The 15054-nt window shown below is 41.6% G+C and overlaps 1 protein-coding gene across 2 annotated transcripts in view; it reads right to left on the reverse strand.

The window, feature by feature from the left end:
• Window positions 1-15054, reverse strand: part of PTPRU (protein tyrosine phosphatase receptor type U) — a 558855-nt gene that overhangs the window by 240286 nt on the left and 303515 nt on the right. The window lies entirely within an intron of this gene.

Raw genomic sequence — 15054 nt, forward strand, 5'->3', positions numbered from 1 at the left:
CAATCTCGGGTGTAGCAGAAAATTAGATTTAAATCAGTTGGAGGAAGATATAATAAATTTGAGAGAATGGTCTTATAGCATTAACATTTAGACTTATATACCGCTTCACAGTGCTTTACAACCCTCTCTAAACACTTTACAGAGAGTAAGCATATTGCCCCCAACAATCTGGCTGCTCATTTTACCGACCTCGGAAGGATGGAAGGCTGAGTCAACCTTGAGCCTACTGAGATTCAATCAGCCAGATTGCTGGCAGAGATCAGCAGAAGTAGCTTGCAGTATTGCACTCTAACCACTGCACCACCGAGGCTCAGATAACAATTGTGTTATGTTTACAGATAGTCCTCAACTTACAACAATGGATTTAGTGACCCTTTAAAGTTACAATGGCACTGAAAAAAATGACTTGTGACCACTTTTACATCTACGAATGGTGCACGGTCACATGATCAAAATTCAGACACTTGGCAGTTGGCTCATAATTTATGACAGTTGAAGTATCCTGGCGTCAATTGATCACCTTTTGCAACCTTCTGATGATGGGGAAGCCAGATTCATTTTTCAACAGGGTTACTAACAACGGCAGTGATTCACATAATAACTATGGCAAGAATAGTCATAAAATGGGGCAATGGACAGACTTACATAGAACAGAAAGAAGATATAGAATATGTATCAAACATGAAACTTATTCTACCAGTGGCTGGGAGGAAAAGGGTGGAGATAAGGAATGCAATCTGTATTGTTAAGTAAATTAAAGAACCCAGACAATAAGGATGTTTATTAAGCACCGAACAAATGTAAACAATAGAAAATTAATAAAATCTTTTAAAAATAAAATGAAATGAGGCACTTAACAACTGTCTTGCTTAGCAATGGAACACAATAACACAATAACAAAATATCAGACTTGGAAGGTCGTCTAGACCAGTGTTTCCCAACCTTGGCAACTTGAAGATATCTGGACTTCAACTCCCAGAATTCCCCAACCAGCGAATGCGAAACACTGCTCTAGACCAACCCCATGCTCAAACAAGAAGCCCTATAGCAGTGATGGCAAACCTTTTTTTTTTGGGTCTAGAGTGCTGAAAGAGTGTGTGTGCACGCTATCGTGAATCTGTGAGTGCCCAGAGCCATAATTCAATGCCCAGGGAGGGCAAAAACAGCTTCCCCCACCTGGAGGCCCTCTGGAGGCTGGAAACAGCCTATTTTCCAACTTTTGGTGGGCCCAGTAGGCTTGTATTTCATCCTCCCCAGGCTCCAAAGGCTTCCCTGGAGCCAGAGGAAGGTAAAACGTCCTCCCACACCCTCCCGGAGGCTCTTTGGAAGCCAAAAACACCCTCCCAGAGTCTCTGTGCAAGCCAAAAATCAGCTGGCCGGCACACATATGCACTTTGGAGCTGAGCTAGGGCAATAGCTCACATGCCAGCAGACATGGTTCTGCGTGCCACCTGTGGCACCTCTGCCATAACTTTGCCATCACTGCCCTGTGTTTCAGACAAATGGCTCTCCAATCTCTTCTTAAACAGCTCCTGTGTTGGACCACTGGCAACTTATGGAGGCAAGTTATTCCACTGATGAATTGTTCTAAGTGTCAGGAAATTTCTTCAAGAACCTAAGGTCAGTTAGAACAATTAATTTGTTATTCCTGCTATAGACTCTCCAACACTGACATGATAGCTCCCTATTATCTAATTCATCTGGTAGAACACAGAGCTTTGCATGAGTCATACTATTGTACCAATACCCTGAGAAGACAAGGAAAGTCCCAGAATTGTTATGTATCACAATTGTGTTGTGTCAGAACCTATTAGAACAAACCCCACGTCAATGTTTATTTACGTGTGATGTTCTTCTTCTCTTTGAATGTTTTAATCTTGTGGGTTGTTTTTTTTTTAAAGCTTTCCCTACATTATCTGATCCCCAATCATAATAAATAAAATAACAGAAACCAGAGAGCCAGACAATGACAAAGGAACAGTCATTAATCATATATGGCAAGACCTCTGCTGAAGAACAGAGGTGGAACTCTGACACCAGAACAGAATACTTGTCCTGCAGGAAGGAAGCTCCTTAAGATGGAAGAAATCTCCCACTGCTTTTAAAAAGCACCCTGTTCTAAAATAGAACATCCTATGACTCTGGTTTTTATGTTCATCCAGCTTTCAAATTAATTTTAAAGTGCTTTACAAGCAAGCAAGCAATTTAGGTTTCCAGCAAAAGCAATATATCCCTTCCTTGGCACATTGTATGTTAGGAGGGAGGGAAGAATGCCAAAGAAATATAAACATCCCAACATAACAAAAAAAAGTGCATTGTCCTTCTTTGGAATTGGTAGCACCCATCCTTATCATGAGATCTTTCCTCAAAGGATGGTCCTGTTAGCATCCTATATTGGGCTTATAATCAATGTTGGAATCCTAAATTGAAAACATTGTATATGAGGCAGTGGTGGTTATTCAGCCAATAACCAAGACTAATATAAATAGAGTATAAGTATTATTTACATATATTCAATACCAGTTAGTAAACAGTCTAATTCATACACAGATATATCAAGCAATCATATACAAACCGAATATCGGAATACACAGTTCTATACATACAGCAGTTAAAACAATAAGCACACAATAGCACATAGTTCTATACACATATATAATTCTACAATATTTCTCTCCTGCAGATCACACAGGGAAACACATCTGACTCCCTTTTATAGCTAATTGCAGCCCTAGCTCTTAAAGCAACATTATGCTAATTCCTCCAAACATACATTGCTGGTTATTTCATACATTGAAAAACCCAGCCAGTGAGGTACGTAGTACTGACCGGACCAATGGAAATTCAGAGCTTGACAGAAAAGTGTGAAACATCCTTCCTCTCAACAGATAATTCAATGACAAAGAGAGACTCTTCCATAGAGAGAAGCAACATATGTTACCCATCATCAAAAGATCCCTCATGGGTTCTCCAGAAGAGTTGGAGACAGAATGAAAAACAACAAACCCAGTAACTAATTTGGAGGGAAAAAACAAACTTGTAAGAACAATTGCGTTATATCTTGATGCTCAGCTTTATAGGTAGTCTTTGACTTACAACTGTTTCTTTAGCATAGGTGTGTCAAATTTGATTTCATTGAGGGTTGCATCAGAGTTATATTTAACCTTAAGGAGAAGAGGGCGTGGCCAGCTCAACGTCAATCATGTTGGGGGCACCAGTGCTCTGCCAGTGAAAACGGGCTTCTGAGCTCCATATTTTGGCTGTGACAGCCTCCTGCAAGCCTCTGCCAGTGCAAAACAGAGCTCAGGAGAGCTCTGAACTCCATTTTTGCTGGCAGAAGCATTGGTCCTTCACTGTTTCCAAGGTGGCTCCAAGGGCCAGATTTAAGCATCCCGTGAGCAGGATCCAGCCATCGGGCCTTGAGTTTGACACTCCTGGTTTAGCTACTGTTCAAAACTATTTGCAATTTTCCCAGCTGATTTATGATCAAATGATTTAATTAACAATTGGTGATTCACTTAACAACCATGGCAAAAAAAGTTGTAAAATTGACTCGCTTAACAATTGTTTCACTTAGCAATGGAAATTCTGGTCCTAAGTGTATCAAAGACTACATGTATATCATTATTAGAGGCAGTTTTTACACATTCAGTGGCTGCATTAATTACAACATATTTATCCTATTCACTGAATTACTTTATTTTTACTTTATCAAAGTAAATTAATTAAAGTAAAGTAATTAAAAATTACTTTATTTTTTAAATTGAAAAATTGTTGTGGCCAGTGGCCAGACTCAGAGAGTAAGGAGGTTGGGGAGGAACATGGGCCAGCCCTGGAGTCTGGGGAAGGCTCTGATTAGTGCTCTACATCCAAGGCAGAGACAGGGCCAGGGCTGTCCAACAGCTATTAGGAGTCAAAGGTAAGTGGGGCTGAAGAACACCTCGAGCCTGTTCCCAATGTGTGCATGTGCAGAGCTGTCAAGAGAAGGGAACAATTAAGGAACAACTCAGGAATAAGAACACAAAGGGAATGGCCCCTCTCATAGGAAATAAATAGGAGCAAAGGGGGAGTGGTGTTTGCGTGAGATAATTTGTTCATTATTCATGTAAAAATTGGATTATCTGAGTTGTGCCTCATAGAGAGTCCTTGCCAAGTATTTCCTTATTCAGCATTGCATCAAGAAGCTATCGGCCTGGCTATCCAAGGGCTAATAGGGTCTGTGTTTGCAATTTACCCTTGAAAGACTGTTTGCTGGGACTTTGCTGGATGTGACTGCTAAGAAGACACATTAGCCAAATATAAAGGGGTTTTTCGGGGCAAGGAGTCTGTTTCATGATTTGGTGAAAGCTTAGGTCAGAACAAGAATAAAGCAACCTCAAAGGCTAAATTCATACCAAATCTACAAAATAATTCACTAACCAACAGAACAAGTTTCATCAGAATTAAGAAAAACAATTCGTCCTGGAATGTTCTGAAAGCAAAACAAGCCATGCCAATTTCAGAACAAGACATTTTCAACTCTTCTGGAAGTGATCCCTCTAGGAACCAGTAGTGCTGGAACACTCAGAGCATTTCTGCTTCGAGAAATTTTCACAAACATCAAATGACACATTTGGGGATTGGAAGGTTCCATCATGAATGATTTTGCATACCACAAAAGCTTAGCATATCATCTGCTAGGTTCATAACTGAGTTGGTGAAGAGTAAATGATCAAGTTATGAGTATTAGGTGAACAAACTGTTGTATGTAAAGATCAGTTCCCTAAACACCCGAAGAATCCAATAAGAAAGCTTCCTCACATTAAATAAACTAAGGTCAGATCCCTAGTTGTTAAACCATATTATGTTTAATGAACTTGGGCCAAAGCAAAGCTAAGGGACCCAAGATAAGATAAACTGCCCCTCAACATTGCTATCCAATAATTTTGGAACATCTACAATCATTTGTGCATCTCTTTCACTGAACGTTGTACAGAAATAACTTTTCCTATGACTGGAGAGAGAAAAATGAGACAATATAGCACCATACCAGTAATTCAAAAGACTCCAAGTAATGGAAGCAATTTTAAGTACGGGGTCATCTGAACTGTGCCCCTTGCGTCCATGCATATGAAATAGCCCCGAACAATATTATACTGTCCAGTTTGGAATCTGCAGCAGCCTTCATAGAGATACGAGATATTTTACATATCTATAAAATAAATGTATCAATCTATCCATAAGTAGGTGAAGCAAATGCACACAGAACAGCAATTTCAAGCGCTGTAGGAACAGAGAGCAAAAGTTGATGGTGCTGCAAAATTCAGGCTTTAAAGCCATGACAAACACATTCCCCTTGTGCCTCTCCAGGTATTTTTGCTTTGTTAGATTTTTGGAATTTTTTAAATCATCACCATGTGTGTGTTTGTGTGTGCGTACATAAACACACACAGAGAGAGAGAGAGAGAGAGAGAGAGAGAACTTTAGATGAAGAAAAAAAACAAGATCTAAGCAAAATGCAGCCATCACTTCTTCTCTGGATCTTTAGAAATGTACTCATTCCAATTGATCTAATCATTTTCCTTTTTCCTCCCCTGCTTCTCTAATGATAAAAATCTATCACTTTTATGAGAGTTGTTTTTCTGCTGCTATTCTTTTTAGAGCATTGTCCGTGCAGAGTCTAAAATTGTGACAGAGCTCTAAGTGGGGATACATTTCAGTAAAATTACCATCTCTATTTTAACTTTTGTTGTTAAGAGAACTTGTGTCCTACTGGATTTAATTCCCATATTCGAAGACTGCCTTGCACAAACTATATGCCTGAATGTGCTATGAGCTTCAGAGCTCTGAAGTGCTTTGAGCCTCTTGAACTCTTAAGAAAGTGGATTTATAGTCTTTTTCCTGCTGATTTACATCTCATCTTTGTGGGGCCTATTTAAAAAATTGTTTTATTCATGTAGGCATTTCATACTATGCTCCTTGAGGATGCACGCATGCACACTCAAATAATTCTAATAAAACATTTGGATCTTAAAGTCATGGCAACAACAGGCAAAACAAAAGAGCATCCAAAATAATTTTTTAAAAAAATTAAGAAAAGAAATATAAAAGTCAACCAAGATACGGGTAGTATAATGTGATACACTTGGGTATTTTTAAAAAGAAAAACCTTTATCATTTCTCTCCCCTTGCTTGGTTTATTTAAAAAAGATCTGTACTTAATATTCCCATTTAAACCATCTCAAAGAGGCTTATTTGCAATTCTAACTTCCACTCTCACAGGAGCAAATTTTCTTATGAATGGTCAGCCAGAACAATGGGATGGTTTCAAACTGGAATAAAAAGGAAACTTGGAACCTGGGTAATAATAATATAGTTTGGTTCAAAAAAAAAAAGGTATAAGAGTGATAAGGTTTCTAATGGTTGCAGTGAAAAGGCATCATGTCCGATAGCGACAAACTGTATTAGTGAAATTATGTTTTGTCTTTTTAATGTGAAAAAACTCAATAAAAAGTAACTTTTAAAAAACCCGAAAAGACATGATGCTTGATGCAGCATCCATTAGGCAAGCAAATTAAACCCAGTGTGGACTTCTTTGGGATCAAATTTCTGGAATCCATTGAAAAATGTGCCATCATATAGCCCAGATGCCAGTGCTGAATAAACTCTGCAAACCTCTCCAACCTTCTCCATCTAAAAATGGGCTGCCTTCCAAAAAGAGTTACTTTTGCTAAAAATAAATCATGCTTTTTATAACAAAAAAAAAACCCAAAGCAAAAAGCAGCAATTTCAAAAGAAAATCAAATCTTGGACAGATTTACATTTTTAAAACAATGCTCTACTACAGAATTCACATTTGAAAAAAAAACCATGCTCAGGGAAAAGTGCATTTATGTAAACAAGTATCTTTAAAAAAAAACTATATGCAATAGGTTGTGCACAAAATCTTGTTCTATTGAAATGAATTATGAGTGTTTCTCTTTATTTGTTTTTTTAAAAGGGGGGTTGTTTTCATGCTTTTCATTTTATTTTATTTCCTTTGCTTAGAACTTGTTCACTAAATCCAAATCCATCCTAAATGTTGCTTGGTTTATCTGTTTGCTGTTCAGCTTATGGATTTTTACATATGTGCATGTGCCTGTGAGTTAGTGTTAACATTTATCAATTGCCTGGAAATTTCCTTGACAAAATTACAACAATGGTTTGCCATTACAGTACCTTCTTCTTGGGGCTGAAAGAGAGCGACTGGCCCAAGGTCATCCAACTGGTTTTCTCATGCATAAAGCCGGATTAGAATTCACAGTCTCCCAATTCCTAGCCTGGTGCCTTAACCACTGCACCAAAATGTCTCTAATCTCAAGCCTTACTCATATTCTCTCCCTCAGTTGTTGGTCCAAAATATGCAACTCACATTGTTGTGTTCCCTGTACACCATGGGACTGGATCTCTTGCAAATCAGAACCCGCATAGAATACTCTCAATGCAGGATTCTTTCTCTATACAATCACTCCTTATGACCTTAATAAAATGTAGTAGTATGTGCATCTCGAGACCAAATATAGCCATAATTAAACAAGCAAGACTGAGATCATTTTAGTTAAAGCAAAATGATAAAGGACACAACAACTGAAGAGGGGGAAAAAACACACTTACTCTCTTAAAGCACTTAAAATAACTATAAAGAAAGAAACAGGTTTTGAACATAAAGAGAGGAATAAAAAAGCAACATCTGGCAGGGTTGAGAGGACTTCCTGTCTTCGGTTCCTGTAGTGTTCCCCCCCTCCTGCCTTTCTTCCAGTTTAATTAGAAGAAATTCTAAAATTAATTCTGGACCATGTGTTAATTGCTTTCAAACCCTTTCATTAGTTGGACTGTTTTGTCCCCTGACCACATTTCCACATAAACATCTGTTAGCAGTTGCTGGACCTGTGTCCACTTGTCCATGAGATGAACTCCACAGATAGAGTCTGCAATTTTTCAATGAGTACTACAGTAGTGGGCTCTAAATCCAGCCGCTACCGGAACATGTGCGCCGGGCGGGTGGGCGGAGGATCCCAGGTGGGTAGGTGGAGCCTCTCACCACTACCAGTTTGCCAAATGGGGAGCAGGCAAGGGTTCCAAGTTGCCATCGCTACCGGTGAAGTTGCATGAGTAGCTCCACATGACTGGCGTGTGGGCGTGGGCACCCATGTGAGATTTTGTTTCTGCACATGTCTTCACACATCTTGCGTGAGGATGCTCACACGTGAGATTTTGCCAATTTTTGGCATTTTTTTGCTTCTGCGCATGCAAGTGCCCTCGTGCGAGATTTCACTTCCTGCACATGCGCAGAAACCAAATCTCATGTGGGTGCACCTGCCCACCCACCCACTGGTCACGCGGAGCTGCACGGAAGCAAAGAAATTGCCAAAAATCAGTGAAATCTCACACGTGGAAGCATCCTTGTGCGAGATTTCACTTCCTGCATATGTGCAGAAACCAAATCTCATGCGGGTGCACCTGCCCACCCTCCCACTGGTCACGTGGAGCTGCACAGAAGCAATGAAATTGCCAAAAATCACTGAAATCTCACACGTGGAAGCATCCTCGTGCAAGATTTCACTTCCTGCACATGCGCAGAAGCCAAATCTCATGCGTGCGTGCGTGCATGCCCGCCCATCACCCAGCTCCATTTTTCCTACTACACTATAGAGTGGCCCATACCAGTAGGAACCCAATACTGACCAGGAATAACCCACCGCTGAAGTATTTGTATTTAATTGGGTGCACCGATAAAACACTGCCATAACATCAAAATAATGCAACTGTGTACATGACTGCACCAAGATTCAGATTCCAGAATCCTTGCCAAGTTTCTCTTCCTGGTTACCACATAAAAGTATTACACATGAAGCTCTTTTGTGAACTCTTTTGGCTTGCCTGGGTTATAACTCAATAAATTTACATGTTCATATGGACAAATGAACTTCTCCAGATGATCAGAGTTTATACGGTATCACTCAAAAGGGGTGTTCCAAATGTTTCTACAACTCCCAGCCTTCCCCATTATAATCCATATCTCCAAGGCCATCCAAAAGTTGTCCTTTCGCAATATCTGAACAGTTTTCCATTCCTCATTTAGGGGCTTATATGTCAACACCGTCAACACTTTCAGAAGCCATGTGGCTTTTCCTGAACAGCCCTGCCAAGTAATTCAATATTGCTGTTGTGATAGCAATCAACTTGGATGGCTTGGAAAGAGATTAGACAAGACTTGGGGGGGAAAGACCTAACAATGTTAATCAAGGAAAAGTAGTGGAACGTGTTAGCCTGTATGACCTGCTTTGGAGTTCCCCACAGTTTCCAGTTACAAGAATCAGGATATTGAACTTGATAGGCATTTTTCAATTGCACAAACAAGACTTCCTTTGTTTTAAAGATATTCCAGCTTTGTTTCATCAGACCAGACTAGGAATAGAATAGAATAGAATTCTTTATTGGCCAAGTGTGATTAGACATACAAGGAATTTGTCTTTGGTGCATAGGCTCTCAGTGTATATAAAAGAAAAAGATACATTTGTCAAGAATCATGTGGTACAACACTTAATGATTGTCGTAAGGGTCAAATAAGCAATGAGGAAACAATCAATATTATTTAAAAAATCTTAAGGATACAAGCAACAAGTTACAGTCATACAGTCATAAGTGGGAAGAGATGGGTGATAGGAATGATGAAACAGCCTGAGATCTCTATATATACTTTCTTGAATTACATAATGGAAAACAAAGAGATAGATGTAATAAGGTCAAGAAAATCAAATAAATATGGGCACTCTGCATTGCACTGGACACCAAACAGGAAGCTTATGAAAATCTTTAGGCTCTATATGATATCATAAAAGGTTAATAGAATATGTTCTGGAATCTGTTTTAACTCCCAGTGGGTTTTGATATAGCTGGCTGTCATCTTAAGACATTAGCGTAATCAGTCAATTTTCCAACTTGCCTTCTCCATATGGAATGCTGTGGTCTTCTCAAGAGAGATTAGTACTTTTCTATCTGCAGAAATTAAGGAGCTGGGTCCATAAACAGTATTTCAGCATTCTGGCAGCTGCTTAAAACAAACCTATTCCAGAAAACCTTTGGAAAGCAGTGAGTTTGCACCCCTGGAGGTTATACAGTAGAACTGTGTTTTTATTATGTTTTTATGTTTATGTTTTATGCTTTTGTTAATTTAAAGTTGTTAATGCATACCTCTGGGAGCCTTTGTTGATTACAGTACACAAAATTAATAAACATTATTTGTTTGTAGGCATAAAGGCAGGTTTGCCTGCCTTAAAGGAAGCAATAGTACACCTCCTTCTCAAGAAGTCACTGCAGGGCACAACAGTATTTTGACAAGGACTTGTTCGTTTCAGAAAGGATGCCAAAATTTTGTTGGGTTGCAGATAAAGAAGGCCTGGAGATAGTGTATTACAGCACCTTTTCTAACCAGAGTTCCAGCTGGGACATATTACAGAGACATCATTGATCACACTTGTTAATGAACCTCTGGAACAATCAGAATGGATGTGATGATAGTGTCTTGGTTGTCTCCCTGATCTCACATCAGTTTCTGATACCATCAATTGTTGTATCTTTCAGGACCAACTACAGTAATACCTCATCTTACGAACTTAATTGGTTCCGGGAGGAGGTTCGTAAGGTGAAAAGTTGGTAAGACGAAACATTGTTTCACATAGGAATCAATGGAAAAGCGATTAATGCATGCAAGCCCAAAACTCAGAAACCCGGAAGCCGGGCTGCCACCACCGAAGGAGGCTTGAGCCTCCCAATCCTCCCCGCCCCTTTGCCATGCATGTCATCCTGGGTGAAGCGCTGGGGGGAGGGAGTCAGGAAGGTCTTCCTGCTCCCCCCCCCAGCTGAAAATACAACAGAGGTCTGCGGCTGCCAGTGGCTTGAGCCTCCCTTTCCTCTATGCCACTTCGCCCTGCCTGTCATCCTGGGCGAAGCATTGTGGGGAGGGAGTTAGGAAGGTCCTCCTGCTCCTCCCTCCAGCCAAAAACACAAAGGCGGTCTGCCGCCGCCCACTTGAGCCAGGATGACAGGCAGGGCGAAGCAGCGTGGAGCAATGGGAAGCTGAAGCCGCCAGCGGTTTGAGCCTCCCTTTGTTCCATGCAACTTCGCCCTGCCTGTTGTCCTGGGTGAAGCGCTGGGAGGAAGGAGTTAGGAAGGTCCTCCTGCTCGGCCCCCCAGCCGAACACACAACGGAGGTCCGCCGCCTCCCGCTTGAGCCAGGATGACAGGCAGGGCAAAGTGGCGTGGAGGAATGGGAGGTTGAAGCTGGCGGTGGCAGCGGCGGCAGCGGCGGCGATCCACCTTTGTGTTTTCGGCTGGGGGGGGGCAGGAGGGCCAGCCTGAAACCCCGCCCCCCAGCGCTTTGCCTTCCATCGGCCAGAAGGAGGAGGAAGGGGGACAACTTGGCCAGCCGCTGGAAAGCCAGGAGAAAATCCCAGGTGCTTCAGCTGGCAGTCGGGAGGCAGGGAATCTCGGCGGGGGCGGGAAACGAATGGGAAATCCCATCGGGTTTAGTCACAAGGCAGGGGAATCCCTGCATCAGTAAGTGAGCGCACGCACAGTAAGAGAGCCCAGGGACCTGGACTCGTGTTCGTAAGACAGAAAGGGTTTTTAAGACGAGGCAAAGAAATCTTAACTCCCGGGTTCGTATCTCGAAAAGTTCATATGACGAGGGGTTCGTATCATGAGGTTTGTATGTGGTTTGAAAGTGGGTAGCATGGTGTCATATTCTACCTTGCTCCAAGTGGGAGAGTCTAGGTCTGTAGGGCAGTGCAGAGCTTATCCCTCTATTTTAATATTTGTATGAAGTCATCACCACAATACTCAGGTGCACCTCCTAAGCTCAGGCTAACCAAGATCTTGTCCCAGTGTCTTGAGGCTTCTAGGGTCTTGGTGAGGAGTAACAAATGTAAGTAAGTGATGAAGTGGCTGTGCGTTCATGTTTCTCCCAATGTCACATATTTACTACCCTTAGTTCTGAATGGAGTTTCAATTCATAATTGGGGGTTTTTCTGGGTCTTATAGTTCCTGCTCAAAGAGTAGGTAGTTTGGCTGTGACCAAGAGACCTTTGCACAAATCTATCTGGTACACCAACTGTAACAATTTCTGAATTGAAGCTATCTTCTCACAAACATTTGTGTCTTAGTCATCCTGTAGATCAGTGATGGCAAACCCTTTTTTTCTCAGGTGCTGAAAGAGTATGTGTGTGCACTATCGTGAATGTGTGAGTGCCCACACCCATAATTCAATGCCTGGGGAGGATGAAAACACTTTCCCACAACTTCCAGAAGTCCTCCCGAGGCTGGAAATGGATTGTTTCCCAACTTTTGGTGGGCCCAGTGGGCTTGTGTTTCACCCTCCCCAGGCTCCTAAGGCTTCCCTGGAGGATAAAAATGCCTTCTCCCCTCCCCTCCCCCAGAGGCTCTCTGGAAGCCAAAAATACCCTCCCACAGCCTCTGTGAGAGACAAAAGTCTGAGTCCTCGGAGAGGAGTGGCATAAAAGTCCAATAAATAAATAAATAAATGGGCCGGCACACACAGGCACATTGGAGCTGAGCTAGGGCAACAGCTTGCGTGCCAGCAGATATGGCTCCACATGCCACCTGTGGCACCCATGCCATAGGTCCGCCATCATTGCTGTAGATGGTCTACTATGAGATGCTCAATATGTGGGTGTCCTTGGAAGTCGCCATTGGTCTAGGATGCAACGTCATGAGCAGTTACACTCATTTCGCGCAACTTCCGATGCACAGAAAACTTCCAGGTGCATTCAAAGTGCTACCATTACTTTCATAGCATGGTACCTGGCTATCAAAAGAATTGCATTTCTCCGTCTGTGTCTGACCATCCCATAAGACCCACAGTGTCAGCATGTGCATAGTCCCATTTGTTAAGCAATCGCATCGATACACCTTACAAAGCATGGGTTTTCTGTTGTAGTATTTCTCTGCCTTCAGATCTTTTTCATTGGTTCAATGTATTGAGATGGGAGTGGGGGAGTGTTATATGCACGACGCCATCCAGAATTGCTTTGAATTTGGCAGTTTTATAAATCTATTTTTTAAAAATAGCTCAAGATAAGTATGATAATTTGCCAAGAAATAAAAGCTAAACATTTGGCCAATTTCTATTTGCAAGCACGTGAAAACAGAAATGCTGAAACTTAGCTTCAGATAGCCAACACACACACACACACACACACACATATCCCTAAAAACCTTCACAAGATTTGCTGTTAATGGAAATGCAATGTTATTTTGCTTACGCAGGGAAGTTATAATCACTTCTCACCAAATAGCAAGAAGTTGCAAGCTGTCTTCCTGATACATGAAGCTGAAATCACTGTCTAACAGAGTGATTCTGATACACTGGAGGCCTATTTCCCCTAAGGTTATTTTCCAAGACATTGTATAAGCCTGTAAGTGATGTATATGTTTCTGTATAACTGGGGATAAATTCAGTCGGCTGTCGTGTTGGAAAACAGCATTAAAAATAATAACACACTTAAATTCTTGGATCGTTTTCAAGATCAGAAAACTACCGATTACATCACGCGTTAATGTCATGTCCAAAGCATAACCCAAATATTCATAGGTCAATTTAAATTCTCCAGCTGGCTTAGCCCTCCTGTTATTGATAACACAAAGAGGCCTTCAATACTTTGTCTTTCTTAGGTATGACAGAAACATGTAGAGCTATTTATTTTCCCCAAAGGATATTCCTACCCAGATTTTTCTTCAGCAGATAATATTCTCAATGTGCCCAAAGAGAGAAATATCTGCCTCTACCTAGGATCGAACTCACAGTCTCCTGATTGTGAGGTGAGAGCTCCACCTCTAGGCCACCACACTCACTCATAGCAGAAAGGGAGATGAAATAGGCTTTCTAGAGGTTCCATAAAACTTGTCCGCAGTCCTGTGCATTTCTTATTAGACCTTCACCTTTGACATGAACTCATTAAGAAAGGCCTTAGAGGGAACACTGATTAGCTTTATTTAGCCAAGTGAAGAAGGCTTTCCTGTGAGCTCCAAGTGGCAATTATAATAGGATGAGTATCCTCATCTTTTCAACACATTTCAAGGGGTTTGGAAAGAGATGTATGCTTGAACAATGTCATTGAGGGTATACTTAATTAGTTATCATAGCTGACATAAGCAATGGCCATCTGCTTTAGTAAGAGGTCTGCCTAAGTTAACCACTATTTGTTTTCATTGGCAAAAAGGTTATTCATCTCTATCATAAGAAGCAACTCAAGATTCCTAGGAGGTGTGGGCAGAAAACAATAGAGGAAATCTGTGAAAGAAGAAGGCTGAATGGAATTTTTAAACAGGTGCTGAAGACTTAATGACACTGTAGATGATCAGATCCTGTTACTCGCTTCAGCTTCTGTCCACCTAAGAGTTCGAAAGCATGATCAATGCAAGTATGAGGATCGTCCAGAAAGTAATGCACCACATTTTTTTCCTCAGCCTACAGCAGTGATGGCAAACCTATGCCATGGGTGACACAGGTGGAGCGCGGAGCCATATTTGCTGGCATGCAAGCCATTTATTTATTTATTCATTCATTCATTCATTCAATTTTTATGCCGCCCTTCTCCTTAGACTCAGGGAGGCTAACAACATGTTAGCAATAGCACTTTTTTTAAACAGAGCCAGCCTATTGCCCCCACAATCCTGGTCCTCATTTTACCCACCTCGGAAGGATGGAAGGCTGAGTCAACCTTGAGCTGGTGATGAGATTTGAGCTGCTGATCTACAGATCTTCAGTCAGCTTCAGTGGCCTGCAGTACAACACTCTACCTGCTGTGCCACCCCGGCTCCATTGCCCTAACTCAGCTCCAGTGCGCATGTGCATCCCAGCCAGCAGATTTTTGGCTTGCATTGCAGCTCTGGGAGTGTGTTTTTGGCCACCGGAGAGCCTCCAGGAGGTGGGGGAAACCATTTTAGCCTTCCTCGGGATCCAAGAAAACTTCAGAAGCCTGGGGAGGGCGAAATATGGGCCTACTGGGCCCACCC

The sequence above is a fragment of the Erythrolamprus reginae genome, chromosome 11, assembly GCF_031021105.1.
Source record: "Erythrolamprus reginae isolate rEryReg1 chromosome 11, rEryReg1.hap1, whole genome shotgun sequence".
Lineage (NCBI taxonomy): Eukaryota > Metazoa > Chordata > Lepidosauria > Squamata > Dipsadidae > Erythrolamprus > Erythrolamprus reginae.